Genomic DNA, 22,267 nt, shown 5'->3' on the forward strand with positions numbered 1-22,267 from the left:
GTGAATGAAACTTGCGACCAAGACATATTTTAGATCACATCCTGGAACACAGATATCGAACTAAATACAAAATAGATATATGAAAGACTGTAACATGCACAAACAGACTAATTATGTACAAAGATAGAAATGCCAAGTAGATTCTTCTTAGCAAATATATCCCGCAGTCTCCATATAGGCGCTTAACAGAGTTACTCAAACTACCATTTCAAGAATGCCCAGAAGCTTTGCACACTTTAAAATAAATTAATCTGAGAAGGCTGGATATCTCAAAATGTTGAGAGAGGGATACAGAACACAGTGATTTAAAAAAAAAAAGAGAGACATTGGACCATAGCCTGTACAGTGGCCTTTGTGAAATGAGTCAATGTTTCAGGCCAGTTTTTGGTGGGAAGCATTCCACCTCACCAATACTACAATTAAGACTGGTACTTGCTGGCAGTCTTGAAAGAATGGCTAAGAAATGAATAATCACAGATTCTCAATGACCTGTCAGTCCAATTGGTGGGTCTTAGGGATCAGAGTCAAAACATATTGGAAGGGTCAGGTCAAAACAGATGTCTTATGAATCTCTACCTGAATGGGGGGGGGAAGAGAGGATTTTGGGCTCCAGAGCTATTATAATGAGTAAATAAAATACTATTTATCAAGAGTCACTTACTATTGTATTGTCAATATGTTTGGTGTGTTGGGCAGAGTGGTAACGTTATCAGTGATTTAATGAGTTTGTGATCAGTCATAAATCCAGTCTAACACTGGAAACAGAAACCTAGTGCAGGATTCCCTTTAATTCATTGTTCCTAACAATCTTCTTTAGAGGATCTTCCACTGAGTACATCAACTTTAGATTTGAAGGACTCAGTCTTGTGAGGTTCTGGGCACTTCCTGAAAGGTGTTAGGCAATCTTCACTCTGAGTGAAGTTAATGTGAACTGAGAGTATCCAGTATATCTGAGGCAGAAAACAGCAGTTTTCACAATCAGGTCCACAAGCAACATGATCAGAGTGTTGGAGAACAGGTGTCCTGTTAGTTTCAATACTGGGTTTTGTTTTATTTATTTTTTTTGTAGAGTTCATTTTTCAAGGAGAGGACACTAACAGAGTAGTGGTAGCAAGTAGAATGGTAAGGAAAAGGTGTATTTAAAGAAGCAAAGGAGTGGAGGAAAGGATGGATAGGAGGAAATGGGGACAGATAGAGTAGAAAGATATGGGAGATGGAGGGAAGGGAAAGAAAGGGGGGAAAGAGGAGATGCTGTGAGTGGAAGGATGAGAAGGAGTATGGTCAGGATGGGGAATGAGGTGCTATATCGGAGGGAATTTGGTAGCCACAGAGAGACATGAATGAATATCCAGGAAACAAAACGTGAAAGTGACATGATTTCAGTTTCAAAGGTTTCAGTGACAGCGGGAGGCTGCTGGACATGTGAAGTCTTGCTGGAGATGCTGTTGCTGCTCCTGTAAGGAGTTCTAGGGGACTGGAGATTTAAAGCTGCCCTCAGAGCCTCTCTCTCACTAGTCCTGAGCCTTTAGGGTCTGTGAGCTCAGAGAAGGGAAGCTGCTGGAACTCGGTGCCACATAGCATCTCCAACATAGTCTTATTTGTCTTTTCTCATGCCCATCTAAAATTATATAGTTACCCTTTTCATTCCCTGGCATGGAATTGTTAACTTTAGCCATTAACAAGAATTTCCTTTTTTTTTCTCCCACACTATCATCACACTTGGATCAGAAGTGTGCCTTGTTGCTCTACAATGGGTATATTTCTGTCTGCCTGTAGACAGAGCTCATTGCTTTTACCTGTGTTATTTTAACTTCACTGGTTGTCAAACTTTCTTTAAAGAAGCCCCAGATATGAAAGTGTTAGTATCAGATACTCATTTCAACTGAGATGAGCTAGATAGCAAGCTCCATCTTCTGTCACGAGTATGAAAGTTGGCTTGAGGCAAAGATTTGAACACTGGCCTCATTCAAAGACCTAGAAAGAACTGAAATAGAGCTGAAACCTATATATAACTCCTAATGTTACTTGCTATGGCCTTATGGTCAAAACAAAGGCCTCAAAGGCAGAAGACCTGGGCTCTATTCCCAGCTCCACCACTGGCCTCTTCCATGAGTATATCACACAACAGATGTGTCTCAGTTTCCCTATGTACTGTGTTTAATGGGAATAATTATACTCTCCTTCATCCCTGATATAACATTGAAAGGGAAATGCTTATAAAATGCTTTGAAATCCTCAGACAGATGGTTGTTCAAAATAATTAGTATCGTCTTTTTATTTTTTCATAATGTGAAGAAGATTGTAGCGGTGGAATCTGCAGGTGTTTGGAGAAACATCCTTATATATGATCCCAGCAAATTAAAAAGGTCTCTTCACTTAAAAACAGAAGGTGCATCTGGATTTGGTTTGGTTTTTAAATATTCTAATAAGTGAAATACAAGTGCATATGGGTTTAGAGAGCCACAGACGTGATGAAACTAAATGCGATGCTTTTCTTTTTATCTACTTCAGTGTCTTTGATGGAAATGCAATAAAACCCATCATGTCAAACAGTGTTTATAGTTAGCCCTTGCAAAAAACCAGACAGGAAGTTGTTGCTGTTTGCATATGAGCACACAAATCAGCAGCTGTGTAAGGAATACTTAATCTCAAAGCTAGGGAACTTTTTCCTGTAAAGTAATAGGGTGTTTTCTTTTGATTAAATTTTGGATAGATGTTTTGACTCATGTATATTAATACTAATTATGTCGAGGAGCCATTGATTACTCATGAAACACAGTTCAGTGCAGATAGCTAGAGTAGGAGCTCGATTTATCCTAATAAATCCCCTCCCAGCCTTGGTCAAGACAAAATATCCTCTCTGGGGAGAAGCAGCACATGCCTGAGTAAATATCTCTTCACTACTATAAGGGCTGAGAAATGGGTCGATGTGGCAAATCAAACTAGTTGTCAATGCCTGTACCTACCTCCAAAAGCAACTCCATTCCCAAGAATACAACAGTTACACGGTGACACTAGTCTCAGATACACTGCCTATGGAAATTAGTATTTTCAAGAATGAGACCATATTGACAGCCAATTAAGATTTTCAGGGCTTTCAGTACATTCCCCAAAACCATAGTTCAGTTTCACATATGCTTACATTTATGAAAGCAGGATGGAAGAAAGGAAACTTTTCACCAGCTCCAGCCATGAAAAGCTGATGGGATAAGTAGTAAACTTGTAGATAACTGAAATTTTCTTGAACAACTTTTGTTTCAGGGGGTGGGGAGATTAAGAAAATCTCTCCAAAAGTGTGTCTACATATTTAATGTATGACAAAATGCTATTAATGCTATTGAAAATAATGGTAGCCGATAAATTATATATGGATATATATATTGATGCCTGCTAAAATGATTTTAATGATATTTACAACGCTATTGGCTGAAAAATAAGGACATTTAATCACACTTTTAAAAACTACTTACTTTCATATGAATATATGTTCATATGAAAGTAAGATATGAAATCAATTAACTTTCCATTGATCTCACAGGGATTTTTCTCTTTATTATGATAGAACATTTTATGTTTCCAATTTTCTTCTTTTTATTGCCCTCCCAAGTAACATTCTTAATACAACAGATCTTACTTTGGGTCTCTCGCTGGGTTACAAAGTTTGGACAGTTTAACCAGCTCCTCACATCTAGCTCCTGACTACGTGGACATTAAGTATGGACTGAACTGAGACCATCAAATTCAACTCACTTTAGACACATTAGGCTGGCAGGCTAACAGCAGTCACTGTAAACATCCCTGACTTTTTCTTAAGAATACATTTAATCTTTTGAGACATCTTCTTTTACCTGTTCTCTGTTCTTTTACAAATAAACATCTTAATCATCAGTTTCTTTCTTTCTTTCAACATGCCATGCTGCTTCCATCACTCTATGAAGGTTCAGTCCCCATCCTTTCAATCAAAACAATGATTCATGTCAGACTACTTTTTCGCTGAAAGCTATAGATTTAATTCTCTGACCACTCACATAAGAAACAGCCATCCTCCCCAGCCTAGCTGCTAGTCCTGCACTGGAAACTGTTCAAAAACATGTCAGATGCTTAGTATAATATCTCAGACTCCTCAATGGCATTGCTAAACTGGGAAGCTGCACACATATTCTCAACTCACATTTGAAATACCCCTTTCTCATTCAAATACCGTGGAACTTTGAAGCCTTTAGACCATAACTTTCCACTTTAGCATGAACGAAACCTCTTTAATCAAAATTAAGTTATCTTTGCCTTGCAGACTCCTTTAAATATATTAAGGGCAAAGAAGAAAGAGAGTGTGTTTTCCCCCTTCTTTCCCACCCCTTCTTATTTCTAATTATTTTTGCAAGATTCAGAAGACCATCTGATCAGAAATATTTCCAACAGTTCAAATGAATCTGTCTAACAACCTTATTCTCTTAAAACAATAGTTCCATTATGGGACACTTATCTCTAAACTAAGGCTTTTACTGACATAACAAACGGACTGTCTTGCTGCAGTGCAGAATGTCAGTTTACTCAGTTAGAACTTTCAATACAGAAATTCAGCATGATGCAGTCCCCCCAGATAAAGCAGCACTTACCTTAATTGAAATCCTTTCTCTGATAGAGCTGAGGCATCAGTCAAATCAGCAGTGATTTGGGGGCAATCTAAGTTTTCAATCAACACCCTCCAGGTAGCCGCATACTGTACTGCCTTTTTTCGTTTGTGTTGAACTCCTCACTGTCTAAAAGAGAGAGAGAGAGAGAAGCTGAAATCCACAGAGGTTCCCAGTGAGTGAGAGAAAGAGTACCAAAGCACTGTTTCTTAACATGAGATTCTCAGCAAATGTGCTCAGGTCTGGAAGATCATGTAACTGCTGTGATAGGCTCCTGTCATGTCCCGGGAGCTGTGGGATGATCATTGACCTGATTAGTACTGAACACTCCCCACATGCAGAGAAAGCATTGAGAGGATTGGTGAGTTGCAAGGGAATTTGGAAAGGCACCAGGGCCACTTGGGAATCTTTTCTCTTTCAGCCTAATGGATATGCTGCAGCTGAGGCTGTAATTTGTGAGGAGGTTATGCACAATGTTAACTGTCTAAGGACTTAAACAAATATGCTTTTGCATGCTGTTTCTCAAGCTGCATCATCATTCAACATAAGGTACATCTGAGTAATTAGAGACCGATGTAGCTGTTTTGTAATATGAGGCTCTCTGTATGTAATGTTCTGTAATCTGGGAGATAAAATAGATTCATACACTTGCCTATGACCCTGGAAAACAGAGCTCAGTTCCAGCCTAGAATAAATGAAATGAGTTTGATGGGCTTATGTTAGCCCCCAGACTTGTCTATGTTAAAAAAAACGCAGGCTAGACATAGTAAATAATCATATTTGATAGCTTAAATAAAACAGATTAAGAATGCTGAATTATTATTTCATTACAGAAGGACCCCTTCAAAGAAGCAATGTGCAGAATAATTTAAGAAGCAAACATAATATAAAGCAACTAAACTTTACAGGGCTTGATTTGCCTCCCACACCACTGTAAATCAGGTATTGGTTAAAAACAACCTGGTTTAGAGTGGAGGTGAGGGTAGCTATACAAAATATGTATCTATATATAACAAATGGAACAAAGAGGAGGATGATAGTAATGAATATAAATCAGAAGTGATAGAAAATTTATAATGGAAACAAAGCGACATGAGGAGAAATCTATGGCTAGCAGAGTAAAGGACACTGTTTTTAAAGTGTATTAGAAACAAACAAAAAATCCTAACAGTGGTATTTGTGTATTACTAGATGGAAATGGTAGAATTATCAGTAATAATGCAGAAAAGGCAGAAGTGGTCAATAAATATTTCTGATTTGCATTTGTGGAAAAAAAGAGATTATGCAGTCATGCATTATGCAGTTATGATAACACTTTTGCCATTCCACTACTACACCTCTACCCCAATACAACACTGTCCTTGGGAACCAAAAAATCTTACTACATTATAGGTGAAACCACATTATATCGAATTTGCTTTGATCTGCTAGAGCACACAAACCCCACCCCCACAAGAACTGCTTTACCACATTATATCCAGATTCATGTTATACCGGGTCACATTATATTGGGGTAGAGGTATACCACAGGAGGATACTAAACAAGAGCTACAAAAGTCAGACTAAACTGCAAATCCAAATACCTTGCATCCAAGAGTTTTAGAAGAACTGGATGACAAGCTCATGGATCATTAATACTGTTTTTCAATAACTCTTGGAACACTGAGGATGTCCCAAGAAAGCTAATGTGCCAATATTCAAAAAGGGTAAACGGGATGACCTGGGTAATTACAGCCAGGTCAGTCTGACATCAGTCCTGGGACAGATAATGCAACAGCTCACATGGGACTACATTCATAAAGAATTAAAGAAGGGTAATATAATTAATAGCAATCAACATGGGTTTATGGAAATTGCATCCTGTCAGGCTAACTTGATATCTTTTTTTGATGAGATTACAAATTTGGTTGATAAAGGTAATGGTGCTGATATAATATGCATAGAGTTCTGTAAAGCATTTGACTTAGTACCCCACAATGTTTTGACTAAAAAACTAATCACATTAAATGGATTAAAAGCTGTCTAACTTATAGATCTCAAAATATCATTGTAAATTACACTACACTATTTAACATTTTTACCAATGACCTGGAAGAGACATAAAATCATAACCAATGAAGTTTTCAGGTGACACAAGAATTCAGGGAATAATAACTAATGAAGAGGACAGGTCACTGACACAGAGCAATCTGGATAATACAATTTTTAATGTGGCTAATTGTAAATATATGTAACTAGGAATAGCGAATGCAGACTATAGTTACATGATGGGGAATGCTATCATGCAACGTAGTGATTCTGAAAAAGATTTTGGTATTGTAGGGGACAATCAGCGGAATATGTGGCCAAAAGGGCTAATGCAGTCCTTGGATACATAAACAGGGGAATCTTGAGTTGGAGTAGACGGGTTATTTTTCCTCTGTATTTGGCACTAGTGTGACTGCTGCTGGAGTACTGTGATCAGTTCTGGTGTCCAAAATTCAAGATGGATGTTGATAAATTTGAGACAGTTCAGAGAAGAGCCACGAAAATGATTAAACAATTAGATGAATGACCTTACAGGAATAGACTCAAGGAGCTTAATCTATTTAGCTGAACAAAGAGATGCTTATGGGATGACTTGATTGCAGTCTATAAATACCTGCATGGGGAATAATATATAATACAGGGCTCTTTGCATACAAAGGTATAACATGATCTAATGTGTGGAAGTTGAAGCTAGACAAATTCAGACTGGAAATAACACAAACATTTTTAACAATGAAGGTAATTAGCCATTGGAACAATTTACTGATGGTCATGGTGGACTATCCATCATTGGCAATTTTAAAATCAAGATTGAATGGAATCATTTTCTGGAAGTTTTACAGTCTGTGTTATACAGGTGGTCAGAGTAGATGATTCCATTCATTTTCTGGCCTTGGAAATCTATGAACCTATGAAAATGTATGGTTTTAAATAGGTGGAAAACCAGTTTAAGAAGAATCAGGCCCATTATTGCATTGTTCTTAATACACAAAACTCTACTGGTATATTTATTAACACCAGTTAAACAAAACTAGAATGCTGGACAGAAATTGAACAGATTGTGGCGGTCAGTCACTTTGTTTCAGATATGAGAACTTTGGTGACCACAGTCACCTGCTAAGTGCCTGCTCCTATCTGTCACTAGTCAACTAACAAGATTTCCCCCTGGGTGTTATCTTTGGAAGCACCTGGTCACTAAAAAGAGATGAGTTCAAAGAACATCTTCATTAGCACTGGCTGCCTGATGAGGGAACACCATATAGAAATAACTCTATGGATAAAGGAAGTCGGTATCATTATCTGGTAAGTAGAGGCCTAGAATAGTAATTAATTGTTCTGGAAAAGGGGTGATCAGTGAAGTGGTAAAATTTGAAATGACTAAAATATTTAAGTTAGTCATAATTAAAGAAGACTGTGAGAAACTCCACTGGGACTTATTGTTAAGTAGGGCAGCCTAAATGTCATTAAATTCATTGCTGACAAACATAAGGTAATGCACATTAGAAGGAATAAATCTGAACCACTTGGACAAATGGCTGAGATCTAAATCTTTTAGGGATTCAGAATACAGATCACAAGACTGGAAGCCAGGAGATTTGGGTTCTATTCTTGCATCTGCCACTAATCTGGTATGCGGACAAGTTACTTCATCTTTCTCTGTCTCATCCTCTGGTCTCTCATCTGTATTAAGAGGAAGTGTAATGTATCCTTCTTTGTACATGACTTTGAGGTTTATGCATGACAAGCACATAAGAAATGCTTAGTAGTAGTAGTAGTAAACTAACTATAACCACTCAAGTAAAAAGGTCCAATGGCAGCATTGTGAACAGCTCAATAAATTCAGTGCAGTTTTGTTCAAAAGAAGAGACAACGTATTTGGATGTATAAAGAATGGTATGAAAAATAATAGTGACAATTGTCTAAAGTCGTTATATGTAATTAATGACACATCTTCACCTGAAATACTAGGTTCATTTCTGGTCACCCATCACAAAAAGCAAACAAACAAACAAAAATGTAGAAATAGACCCCAGGGACAAAAATGATCAGAAGAGAGGAAAGACTTCCACAGGAGTAGAGAGTATAAATATATAGCATAATAAATGGTATAGATAAAAAATGGATATTCCATTTTACCCTTCTTTGTACTACGAAAACAATGGGACATTCAATGAAAATTAAAGGTAACAATTATAGAAAGAGAAAAGGAAATTTTTTTTACACAATCCATAATTAATCTTTGGAACTCTGCCAAAAGATATCATTGAGGCCAAGAATTTAGCAGAACTCAAAAAAAAAAAAAGGATTAGTGAAAATATGGTTAGTGAAAATATTTATATTAGCATTACAATATATAAAGGATATAAATCTATAACATAAGAATGGCCATACTGAGTCAGACCAGTGGCCCCCCTAGCCCACTATCCTGTCTTCCAACACTGCCAGATCTAGCTGCTTCAGAGGGAATGAACAGAGAAGGGCAATTATTGAGTAATCATCCTCTCCTGTCCAGTCCCCACTTCTGGCCATCAGAGGCTTAGGAACACTCAGAGCATTGGGTTGCATCCCTGACCATTTCAGCTACTAGCCATTGAGGGACCTATTCACCATGGAGTTATTTAATCCTTTTTTGAACCCAGTTATACTTTAGTCCTTCACAACATCCTGTGGTAACAACTTTCACAGTTTAACTGCATTGTGTGAAGTACTTCCTTATATTTGTTTTAAACCTGCTGCCTATAAGTTTCATTGGGTGATTCCTAGTTCTTGCGTTATGTGAAGTTATTATATACTCTCACGCTTAAGGGTATAAGCCAATTATTAACAGTGAGAAGTTAGGGGGAAAAATCGTTTTTGGGCGAGTGATTCCATAATTCCAATTACAAGATTTATTGCACTTTTTTCTGAAGCATCTGATATTGGCCACTGTCAGAAGCAGAATGCCAGAGAGGATGGACCACTGGTCTGGCTCAGTATGGTAATTCCCTAATTCCTATTTCAGATACCCTTGATGTTGACTTTTAGTAGCAACCATTATTGTCTTAGAAAATAACCTGGCCTACTACTGTGCTTTAGTACTTTGATTTATTAATAGTAAAGCTTCAAAGCAAACCACTATATCACTGTTCAGGTTACAGAATTCACAGTGAGAGGCTATTAGGTATTCATTTTTCATTAACAATTACTTTGATTATTATGGCTACAGCATTTCAGCAGATAAGTGGTAAATGTTGATGAATATTCTTAAGACCGACATTTGTTTGGATGGGAAGAGCAGATGTGATGTCAGAATAAATACAGCAATGATGGGCTGGCCTGGTGGAAGTGTACTGCACTTCCATTTGGGAAACCTATTTTCAATTTGCAGATTTCTTCCTCCTTAGCTAAGAGGGGTGAGGAGTACGATGGATGGGGTACACTAAACACTTGACAGGATGCTGAATGACTCACAGAGGGACTCCAAAGTGGGTATTGTCTAGTCCATCTTGGCTAGAAGGATGGTGACCATATGTTACCTGAAGGAGTGACCTCGAATAAAAATATAACAAACAAAACAAAATAGTTTTAGTCAACAAGCTCTTTTTCTCAAAGGTTAGTGTAAATCAGAAAATAAAAAGAAAATATCCTTCGGCTTGCGCTTCAAGCCAGTCCTGTAACCCCTGGACGTGGAGCCCTCCCTTTTCAAGGGTATTCTTCTCATTTTATCTTCCAAGTAGCCATTCTTTTAGCCTTTCCCTGTGCATGGAGAGGGCAAAGGTCAGCTGGGATTAACATTTTGTTCACTTGGACATGCAACCTGCAACACCATTGTCATAAACAGATAGCTAAGGGTTAATGTCTCTTTCACCTGGAAAGAAGTAACCTGAAACACCTGACCAGAGGACCAATCAGGAAACAAGACTTTTTAAAATCTGGGTGGAGGGAAGTTTGTGTCTGAGTTCTTTGTCTTCTGCTTGTCTCTCTCTCGGCTATGAGAGGATTTCTGTTTCCTGATTTCTAATCTTCTGTTTCCAAGCTGTGAGTACAGAGATCATAAAACAATAGGGGTTATTTTTTTTTCCTTTTGTATTTACATGGTGTACTTGCTGGAATGTGTTAAATTGTGTTCTTTTGAATAAGGCTGTTTATTCATATTTCTTTTAAGCAATTGACCCTGTATTTGTCACCTTAATAGAGAGAGACCATTTTTATGTATTTTTTCTTTCTTTTTATATAAAGCTTTCTTTTAAGACCTGTTGGAGTTTTTCTTTAGTGGGAAACTCCAGGGAACTGAGTCTGTGCTCACCAGGGAATTGGTGGGAGGAAGAAGTCAGGGGGAAATCTGTGTGTGTTAGATTTACTAGCCTGACTTTGCATTCCCTCTGGGTGAAGGAGGGGGGTGGGGGAGAGATTGGCTTTCTCTCCTTGTGTTTCCAGGACTGGAAATAGAGAGGGTGGAGTCCCTCTGTTTAGATTCACGGAGCTTGCTTCTGTGTATCTCTCCAGGAACCCAGGGAAGGGAAATGGTTTATTCCCCTTTGTTGTGAGACTCAAGGAATTTGGGTCTTGGGACCCAAAATCCCCAGGGAAGGTTTTTGTGGGGACCAGAGTGCCCCAAAACACTCTAATTTTTTGGGTGGTGGCAGCTTTACCAGGTCCAAGCTGATAACTAAGCTTGGAGGTCTTCATGCTGGAAAGTCAGTACGTACTGCTTTCCTCTGGGCGTCTTTTTTGGGAAAGGACCCAGAATATCCACAGCTACTCGCTGAAATGGGACCTCAATTATGGGGAGTGGCTGGAGAGGGGCCTTGACCTGGTCTTGAGGCTTTCCCACTCTTTGGCATACCTCACAAGACCGGACATACTTGGCAACGTCCTTGCCCATCTCCTCCCAGTGGAAGGACTTCTTCAACCGGTCCTTGGTTCTGTTCACCCCAGCATGGCCACTGGGATGATCATGGGCTAAGCTTAAGAGCTTCCCCCGGTACTTAGTTGGAACCACCAACTGTTTTTGCGGCTGCCATTCTTCCCAGTGTCCACCAGAAAGAATCTCCTTGTATAGAAGTCTTTGGTCTATAACAAACCGGGATCGATTAGAAGAGCTGAGAGGTGGTGGGGTGCTCCATGCCACTGCCCAAGCTTTCTGAAGACTGTCATCTGCTTCCTGCTCAGTCTGGAACTGTTCCCTTGAGGCTGGGGTTACCAGTTCTTCCTCAGACTGGGGACTTGGACTTGGTCCCTCTGGAAGCGATGTAGGTGATGGGATTGTTTCCATTGCTGGTGAACTGCTCTCCGCTGGTGCACCTGAGGGTATTTCAGGCTCTGGCTGAGCTTTTTGGGTATGGCTGTCTGTTGCTTCTGCCAGTTCTGGCTCACTGGCGTTGAGTTTGAAGATGTGGTTGCAATTGCTGGTGCTGGTTGCTGTTCCAGTTCTGGGCCTGTGACTGGAGATGCTGTGGCTCTTTCAGTGGTTGGCATGGAATCTGGGTCCACTACCTCTGTCTGGGTCTCTGGTAACACAGACGGGGCACCTGTGGACGGCTCAGGAACAGGAATGGGTCTGGAAGCTTGCCTGGTTTGGCTACGTGTAACCATTCCCATTCGCTTGGCCCACTTCACCTGGTTGGCTAAGTCTTCCCCCAGTAGCATGGGGATGGGATAATTGTCATAGACTGCAAAAGTCCACATTCCTGACCAGCCTTTGTACTGGACAGGCAGTTCAGCTGTAGGCAAGTCTACAGCTTGTGACATGAAGGGGTAAATTGTCACTTGGGCCTTTGGGTTGATGAATTTGGGGTCTACGAAGGATTGGTGGATAGCTGACACTTGTGCCCCCGTGTCTCTCCACGCAGTAACCTTCTTTCCGCCTCTCTCAAATTTTCCCTTCGCTCCAAGGGTATTTGAGAGGCATCTGGGCCTGGGGTTCTTTGGTGTGATGGTGGTGTAATGAACTGCACTCGGTTGGCGGTCTTTGGGCAGTTGGCCTTGATATGTCCCAGTTCATTACACTTGAAGCATCTTCCATCTGACTGGTCACTGGGTCGAGGTGAGTTACTGGAGACTGGTGAGGTGGAAGAATAGGGCATCTGTGGCTTTACTTGGGTTGTATGTGGGGTCTTTGGTTGTCCTCGATTGTAGGGTTTATGGTCGGTGTGCCCTCTGGGTTATTCATTCCCCTTGACCGTAGCTTTCTTGCTTTCTGCCACTTCCATCCATCTGACTCCAATCTCCCCCGCCTCAGTGAGATTTTTGGGTTTTCCATCTTGTATGTACCGTGTTATGTCCTCAGGAACACCATCCAAGAACTGCTCCATTTGTATGAGGAAGTGCAGTTCTTCCAAGGATTTAACATTGTGTCCTGATATCCAGGCTTCATAATTTTTCCCAATGTAGTAGGCGTGTTTGGGAAATGACACATCTGGTTTCCACTTTTGGGTTCTGAAACGCCGACGGGCATGATCCGGGGTTATCCCCATTCTGTATCTGGCCTTGGTTTGAAAAAGTTTATAGTCGTTCATGTTCTCCTTAGGCATTTCAGCTGCCACCTCTGCTAAAGGTCCACTGAGCTGTGGCCTCAATTCTACCATGTACTGGTCTTCAGAGATGCGGTACCCAAGATAGGCTCTTTCAAAATTTTCCAAGAAGGCCTCGGTGTCATCACCTGCCTTGTAGGTGGGAAATTTCCTGTGATGTGGAACAATCATTGGCGCAGGGTTGTTAGGATTGGCTGTGTTTTGCTTAGCCTTTTCTAATTCCATGGCCTGTCGGTGGGCTTCCCTCTGGAGTTCCAGCTGTTTTTGGTGGTCTGCATCTTTGGCTGCTTGCTCTCTTTTGTAGGCTGCCTCTCTTTCTCTCTCTCTCAGCTCCATCTCTTTTTGTTTTATTTCTAGTTCTTGTATTTTTTTTCCATCTCTCGCCCGTGCTCGGCGTCTTTGATTTGTTCTTCGGCTTCCATTTTTGTCTTGTTAGGCATGGTTCCTATTTTCTTGTGTTGGGGTGCCCTCTGGTGTTTATCCTCTGAACTGCGGGTTCTCTGTTGCCTCCTGGGGTCTGCCTAGCAACAGTGCCTTTTTCCCTTTCTTCCTCTAGCTAATCTTTTCAATGTAAAGTAAACCAGAAAAACCACTTTATTTGCATGTGTATTGTGCTGGTAATGACTCTCGATGGGAGTGCTATTGTCACAAAAGACCCTTAATAGCTCCTTAATGGTTCCTTGCTTAATATGCAAGCCACAACTGCCAGAGAGAGAGGGAAAAAAAAATTCTCTCTGGTTCCTTTTAAAACCAAACTGTTTCTCTCTGCTTAAAAGCCCCTAGCAGAGAAAAGAAAAATATAATATTCCTACTGGCTTCTGGATTCTATCTATCTCACCACTGCACATCATGTCATAACCTATTCCCAGATTTGGACCTTAGCGTCCAAAATATGGGAGTTAGCATGAAGACCTCCAAGTTTAGTTACCAGCTTGGACCTGGTAAAGCTGCCACCACCCAAAAAATTAGAGTGTTTTGGGGCACTCTGGTCCCCACAAAAACCTTCCCTGGGGATTTTGGGTCCCAAGACCCAAATTCCTTGAGTCTCACAACAAAGGGGAATAAACCATTTCCCTTCCCTGGGTTCCTGGAGAGATACACAGAAGCAAGCTCCGTGAATCTAAACAGAGGGACTCCACCCTCTCTATTTCCAGTCCTGGAAACACAAGGAGAGAAAGCCAATCTCTCCCCCACCCCCCTCCTTCACCCAGAGGGAATGCAAAGTCAGGCTAGTAAATCTAACACACACAGATTTCCCCCTGACTTCTTCCTCCCACCAATTCCCTGGTGAGCACAGACTCAGTTCCCTGGAGTTCCCCACTAAAGAAAAACTCCAACAGGTCTTAAAAGAAAGCTTTATATAAAAAGAAAGAAAAAATACATAAAAATGGTCTCTCTCTATTAAGGTGACAAATACAGGGTCAATTGCTTAAAAGAAATATGAATAAACAACCTTATTCAAAAGAACACAATTTAACACATTCCAGCAAGTACACCATGTAAATACAAAAGGAAAAAAAATAACCCCTATTGTTTTATGATCTCTATACTCACAACTTGGAAACAGAAGATTAGAAATCAGGAAACAGAACTCCTCTCATAGCCGAGAGAGAGACAGGCAGAAGACAAAGAACTCAGACATAAACTTCCCTCCACCCAGATTTTAAAAAGTCTTGTTTCCTGATTGGTCCTCTGGTCAGGAGTTTCAGGTTACTTCTTTCCAGGTGAAAGAGACATTAACCCTTAGCTATCTGTTTATGACAACCATCTTAAAGTGAAGTAACCTCACGGCTTAATAGGAGAAATGGGGAGGGAAACCTCCTTGTCTTTCACTTCCCCAGAGTAAAACAAAACCATAACAAACCTATTAAACTTCCCAATAAACTGCCCAAGCATTACTGAAGACAAACAATCTTCCTATTTTGGGGAAATTCAGCACCCAAACTTTTCCATGAGAGTTGGGAGCTGCCAGGCTGGCTACCTATCAGCAACACCTGGAAACTCCTCTTGCTGGTATTTGTAACTCTGGGGGCCAAGTGCCTAATCCTATTCATATTAACATCGACATAAAGCTTTAACTGACTTCAATAGTACAGGATTAAACCCCACAACCTCAGCAAGCGTAAAATAGTATAGCTGCATTGACATCAGTACACATTTTACGCTAGATGAGGATCTGACCCTAGGACTGCAGCAACTTCTTACGAGATAGTACCATATATTCTGCTGGACTCCATACATCAGCATCCCTTGCAAAAGTTTCTAGTTTTTGTTGTAGCCCATTTTATAGCCTCCTTTTCAAACTGCCTGGACTTCCTGATGTACAGCCATCACGGGAAGCTTCTTTTGTATCTAGCAACACTGTCAGCATAAACATTCAGCACTTTAATTCATCTCCTTGTCCAACAAGCTGTTGAGGTTCAGTTAAAGATATTACCTAGTTGGAAGGGAGCATCTGGCTTCTAGCCACACTCAGTTGAAACTGCTTGACTCCTCCACTTTTCCCTGCTGGTAGCTATAGGAATCTTGTTAACTGCAAAACACACTTGTCCTTATCTGCCTACTGCTCCTGAACACAATCCAGGAACAATCCTCACTAACATCTTTCTTTACCTAGGCCAGGCTTCTAAAAATAAGGGTAGTTGTACAAACAATTGCTGCAAGACTTATCGAATTATTTTATTTCATGACATGAATTGAACTGGCACACATTTGCTAAGCAGGGTGATATACTGAACCATACCAGTTCTGATGCCCTTGCTTTAATTCACTGGGGGTTGGCCCACAATGTTGGAGACCTCCAAAGAGAAGAGACTGAGCAGGGATTTAAGAAAAGTTCCATGAGCTGCATGGAGAGAACACTTTGCAGATGTTGAAGCACGAAACCTCAGGGTAGGACAGATCTTGAAGTGAAGCTGATGTCAGAAGGCAAATGGTGGCTGCAACACCCAGCGCTCCAGGTTGAGTCAGGTTTTGGAGCACAGTCAATGAGAGGAGACTCAAGAGAAACAGGGAAACATGAAAGGAATAGGGAGTGAAAGGAAACGAAGGATGGAGGGACTGGAGCAGCAGGGCTGGAACAATTTCTATAGTCTGGGTGCTGAGAGCCATTGAACCAACTTGTAAATCCTGTATACGATGGAAACCAGTTCAAAAAGTAGAAATAGAGAGAGGAGGGCTCAATAACAGAAAGAAAGGAGAGAGAGGAGGAGGCATCAGGAGAGGATGGAGAAAAAAAGACTGAGTGGCAGAAGTGTCGGGAGGCTGTAAAGAGGAAAAGATGAAAGGAGAAGAGGTAAGAATGGGACAGAAACCTATAATAAGAAGGAGATAGCCAAAAAAGCCATCCATGAAGAAAGAGAAAATGATGATGATGAAAGTGGGAAACAAAAATAGAAAAAGAAAACCACACACTGTTAAGGGTAGCAAATATTGTGGGTGCATGGGGAGGAGATAATTTAATTATTCATGTATTTACATTGCTTTTCTTGTATTTCCTTGGCAGAAAATCAGGAGGAGAAAGGAGGAAAAATCTACTTTAATCCCAGGGTTGGTGGATATAGGAAACCTTTTGGTCAACTGAAGCTGGGAAGGAGTGCTCAGAACCTAAAGGCAACAAATATTTTCTCTATGGGATGGGGGAAGTGTATTACCAATGTTCTTAGTTCTCCAGGTCAGACATAGAGGGATTGGACAATCAGCAATGGATCTCTCTATTAGGCTAGGGATAAAACCTTCCCCAGCTAATAGCATTTACTCAGTTTCAGACTAAAGTAGGTTGCTATTGCCTTAGGTTCATTTTTATTTTTGTTATGGGAAATTCATCCATTGTGTATCGTAAAAGATTTTTACAGTGCTGGTTCAAACCATCAATTAAATGGCAGATAGTGACAAAACCAATACAAACAATAGACAATTATTTGACTATGTTACATGCCTGGAGTACTATTTACAGCAGGATATTATAGAAGGCAGCTTTGGTGAAACATACTATCCTCTCTGCTAGAGAGAGAAAGCCTTATACAGGAACTCAGTGTTAGCCAGTGGAATGCACCCTCTGCAGGCAGGTGGAATTTTGTGTTTTATGAAGAGGGGGAGAGAGGAGGGAAATTTTTGACAGGTAACTCATGTAAGAGGGATTTCTTGCTCCCTTGCATGAGTGTGAAGTCCAAGTTACAATTTACTCCTAGGATTCTCCTAGGCATTTTTATAATTAAAGCCAGCTCTGCTACTTCCTGAGAATAATAAATTAAATCAAACACATTTTAAGGGACACATTTTAAGAGTCATAAACTATCATGCCAGTCCATTTTTTTTCCAGAGGAAAATCTAGGATGTTCAGCATTCTATAGCATGCAAAGAGGGTCATGTCTTGGGACGGGAGAGCACCTCTCCCTGACTTAAGGGCAAGAATATTTCAGGTATTGTTTGGTTTGTGTAAAGAGTCAAACCACTGTTGGATAACAGATTCAAAACCTCAAGTACAGCAAACTTCCTAACAAATAAATATTGTACAATGGTGCTCCATGTCAGTAGGTATTTTTCATCCCTCAACCTTTTCTCACTTCCAACCCTCAACAATTTTCTTTTGTATCATAAGGTGTCTTTTCTTCCCTCAGACTTATTTTATATAATATCTCATCATTTATTTATTTTTCTTTCCTCTAAAACCCTCGGCAATCTTTCTTCAAGACATTTTTTTTATCCTTCTGGTATTTTCTTTTTCCATCTTGCTTATCTCTCTAATCTGCTTTCTGTCCAAATCTCTCCTCATCTCTTTTTTTCCCACAATTCTCCCATAATGCAATTTCCCCTGTATCCATAAACAACCCTTAGTCTTCTACTCAAAGGATTATTTCCCCATCTCTCTCTGTCTTGGGTGGAAGCTGTGTGGAGGAGAGGCAGGGGACAGGAGATCTGTGCCGCATTCATTCCACGGGTATGCAGCACCCCTTTCTGAGGAAGAGGAGGAAGTTTGGCAAGATGCATTCTCACTCCCTCAGCTCCTTTGCAGCACTCCCTCAGCTCGTCTTCAGCAGGACCCAACCAACAGGAACTGGAAGATTTGTCTGTTGCCGAAATGGGCTGGACTTTTCTCTGTTAGTTTCACTGTGAAGCTCTATGCATGTGTATTTCTGTCTCCCCATTCAACCCATTAAAATTGATTTCCCTCTGAGAGCGACAGTAGCTCTCCAGCTAGAAATACAGAAGTAAGCTGCTCTAACACATAAACAGAGGAGACAGTATACCCTATTGTGTTATTTTGGTTTGAATTATAGTGGACAAGGCAGATGAACTGATGGGTTGATGGGAACATTGGCCACAAACTGAGCTGTCCATTAGCTTCTACACATCCTCTTAAAGGTTTGCAGTGGCAGGCTAGTATCTAGTTCACTTCCAGCTGTCAGAATACTCACACTGTAACACTGGAGGGTGATGCTGGAAAAGGAGATTCGGCAGAAATCTCCTTCTAAGCGGCCTGAATAGTGCAGAATTTTCAGAGCCTTTAAGGAGACACAATCCAGATTATTACAATGTGATGGGCTCTGTGAGTCCTCATACAAGCCATTACTTCTACAATGGCTACATTCTCTGCAAGAATTTAATCGGCTGTGGGACTCTCATCTTGAATTCTATGGCTCCCTTATGGTATCCTCTGATGCCAAGGAATCATGAAGTTATCAATCTGGGTAACTAGAGACAGCAGCTGTTCAGTTATGCCTGAGTCTGTGTAGCTTTATTTTTGTTAATCTTGCTTATCTTCATCTCCCACATTAATCCCCTTAAGTCTGTCCTGTTTCAAATAGTGATATCTAGTAGCACCCTACTAGGTAACTGTTCATGCTGCTTTGATTAGGTTGACTGTCCTCTCTCAACCTTCTGCACAAATCCTCAAACGGTTTCTGTAACTAATGCCTACCTTCATTATCCTATTGCTTTCCTGCACTGGAAGGAGTGTCTGTACTGGAGGCACCAAGTGGTCTTCAATAGAGTAAATTCCAATCCAAACCGAAGTCGCCAAGCATTTGCAATCATCTGGTAATTAGACTAAGTGGCAAGAAGGTACCTATAGATGAAAAGTATTTTTTCCAATTTCTCATCTACGCAAACATGGTTTCTTGTGAGACCTATACATTTATGAATAGAAATGCTTAAAAGTTCAGAAAAAAACTAGGGCCATATTGTAACAGACCATTGCGTGGGTGTGAGCTAAGGGAGGCAGGGAGTGGGCATGGAGCTTCCTTCACTTGTGCAGCCCATCCAAGGCCCATAGGCAGCAGGTTTAAAAGAAACATAAGGAAGTACTTCTTCACACGATGCAAATTTAACCTGTGGAACTCATTGCCATAGGATGTTGTGAAGACCAAAAAAGTTAGGATAAGTTCATGGAGGATAGGTCCATCAATGGCTATCAGCCGCAATGGTCAGGAATGCAACCCAGTCTCTGGGTGTCCATAAACTTCTGACTGCCAGAAACTGAGACTAGAAGGGAGGTGGTGGATCACTTAATAATTGACCTGTTCTGTTCATTCCCTTTGAAGCACCTGGCCACTGTCAGCAGACAGGAAACTGGCCTGGATGGACCATTGGTCTAACCCAGTATGGCTATTCTTATGTTCTGAAGGCCTTGTCACAGTTGCAGTCCCTCCACAGACTGCTTTCCTCAGTGTGCCTTTAAGGAAAGTACACAGAGGAGGCTGGCAGGGTATGTAGGACTTCAATCTCCATCCACAACGTCCTGAGGAACAGGCTGTATTATCATAAGGGATGGTACAAGGCATGCAGCCCCTCTTCATGTTGGGACTGCACTTCCATGAGGCACAATCATGGTCACCTACAGGGTGACTGGTTTTTCCCCACCCAAGACCAGGGTGAGTAGATAAATACCACTGGTTGTGCCTTATGGAATGCTCCGGCTGCAGAAGACAAATGAATCATTTATAATATGTTTAAAATAATCTCCATGTTCATAATAATGCCTTCTTCTGAACAGGCATTATTATTATGTGATGATATCCAAATTGGCCCATTAGCCTCTCTTTCCCCTTGTCCTGGTCATTGAAGAATGAAAGATACTTTAATTATAGCATTATGGAATTACCTCCAATTGGGGATGGTGGAGGAAGGATACAGCATAATCAGAATACAATGCATAGACTCTAGAATATTACTTTAAAATACTTATTCCCAATATCTCTCACAGTTCCACTTGCATTCAGAATGAAGCACCTACATTTAAAATACATATATGTGGGATCAGATTAAAAACAAAAAATGTACTCAAAGCCACATTTTAGAATTTATTGGCCTTGTTCCCCCCTTCAGTGGGTCACAGTTTTTCTCTCCTTGTTTTATAGATACTGGGTGGTATGAAATGAAATCTTCTAAGGACAGGATTCAGATTATATTAAAAATTACCAATAAGCTGTATTGTGTATATTAGCCTGAATAAAGAATGCCACCCAGACCATATAAGTACTTGTAGTGGTACCTAGTGGCTACACTGAGACTCAGAAGACCTGGGTTCTGTTCCCAGGTCAGCTACCAACTAATGGATTGCCTGGGGCAAGTCACTTCCTGCTCTGTGCCTCAGTTTCACCATCTGTAAAATGAGGATAATGATACTGACCTCCTTTGTAACACGCTTTAATATTTACCGATAAGACCACTAGATAAAAGCTAGGTATTGTTATCACTCATATTTTCCCATCTCCCAAATCAAGTATATTGTGCAAAGCTGCATTTAGCTAAGGTCCTATGAAAATCACAGATTTTTTGTTGTTGTTTTATTTCTCTCTTTCTTTTCTTTTCTTTTTTTTAAAGAAAATTCACAGCAGTGTCATGGGTAAACTTGCAAATTTTACTGAATAGGCACAGAATGCAGTGAGCGAAAAGTCGCAGCTGAATTTCTTTGTATAAAACTCACCTCTGAATCCCAACTGAACTGCTGAGATTTTTCAAACAGCAGGGAGGCTGAAGCAGGCTTCCCCATGCCCTGGTCACATACTCACTGTGGTTCGTAGTCCACAACAGCATCATATTGGAGGAGCAGTTTGGGGTTTCACATAAAACTGATAAGAAGTCCTCATGAACTGCTGTTGGGTGCTACAAAGCACACTGGGCATGAGATGAGTCTGTGTGGATGCTGTAGGAAAAACTGAAGTATTGAAAAATTTCACAACTTCCATGCAGTCTGCGAAATTGCAATTTTCAGAGGGTCCTAATCAGAATGAATCAGTAGAAACCCCAGTCTTACTTATTTCCCTTTCCTATTTAAAGGAACACTTTTGAGAATAATAATTACACTACGTGGCCTTTATATAGTGCTTTTAATCTTTAAAGTGCTTTTCAAATACTAACTCACTAATTAATCTTCACAGCCCCTCTTGTTCCCATTTTACAGATGGGAAAGCTTTAGCAGAGAGGTTAAGTGACTTGCCCAAGACCACAAAGGGAATGATGGACGAAAGTAACAAAGGAAAAGATGTATTTAACTAGTAAGAAATGAAGGTGGGTGGGACAATTATGGTGATGTTTCAGCAAATAGTCCTGCATCTCAAGTGAGGAGTTTAACTTGTCACTGGAGGCCAGGCAGTGCCAACTGTACTATGCATTATGCAGTTGCTCAGTATTTCAAAGCCTGAACAAATAAAAAAATGGAAATGACAAATTAAATGTATATTTTAAGAAAAGCACACTTCTGAAACATTTGTAAACGAAATGCTATCTGTTCTTAGGTACCACAAGAATCTTAAAATACATGCTGAGAACAAAATTTAAGTCAGGAAGTTGGGAAATTCCTTCTAATTGATTTGGCATTCCATTTGATGGTGGGCTTCATTTCCTAGACACTGAATTAATTGAACATAAAAACTACATAATATACTGTGAAGACAACTTATGCTGAATGACTAGAACTTTTGTACCCAGATCCTGTTCCTCTTCAGGGGGGTTCATCCAAAGTCAGTGGGCTTTGGTTCAGCTCTCAAGGCAGGCTGTATGAAACCAAAGGCCTAAAAAAAAGTTTTCCAGAGGCAGAATGTCAAATAACAACAATTTAAAATTGCAGCTATTCCACTCAGATTTTTTTTTTCA

At 40.4% G+C, this 22,267-nt stretch overlaps 1 protein-coding gene across 2 annotated transcripts in view; it reads right to left on the reverse strand.

Moving 5' to 3' along the window:
• CDH12 (cadherin 12) overlaps nt 1-22,267 on the reverse strand; it is a 623,017-nt gene that overhangs the window by 338,027 nt on the left and 262,723 nt on the right. The window contains exon 2 of one of the 2 annotated variants that reach the window (XM_030551749.1): nt 4,617-4,760. The gene's annotated coding sequence lies outside the window, so the exon portion shown is untranslated. Of the gene's footprint in view, nt 1-4,616; nt 4,853-22,267 lie in introns of those variants that run through there. The other variant, XM_030551748.1, reaches the window with a different exon arrangement.

The sequence above is a fragment of the Gopherus evgoodei genome, chromosome 2 (assembly GCF_007399415.2).
Source record: "Gopherus evgoodei ecotype Sinaloan lineage chromosome 2, rGopEvg1_v1.p, whole genome shotgun sequence".
NCBI classification, from domain to species: Eukaryota; Metazoa; Chordata; order Testudines; family Testudinidae; genus Gopherus; species Gopherus evgoodei.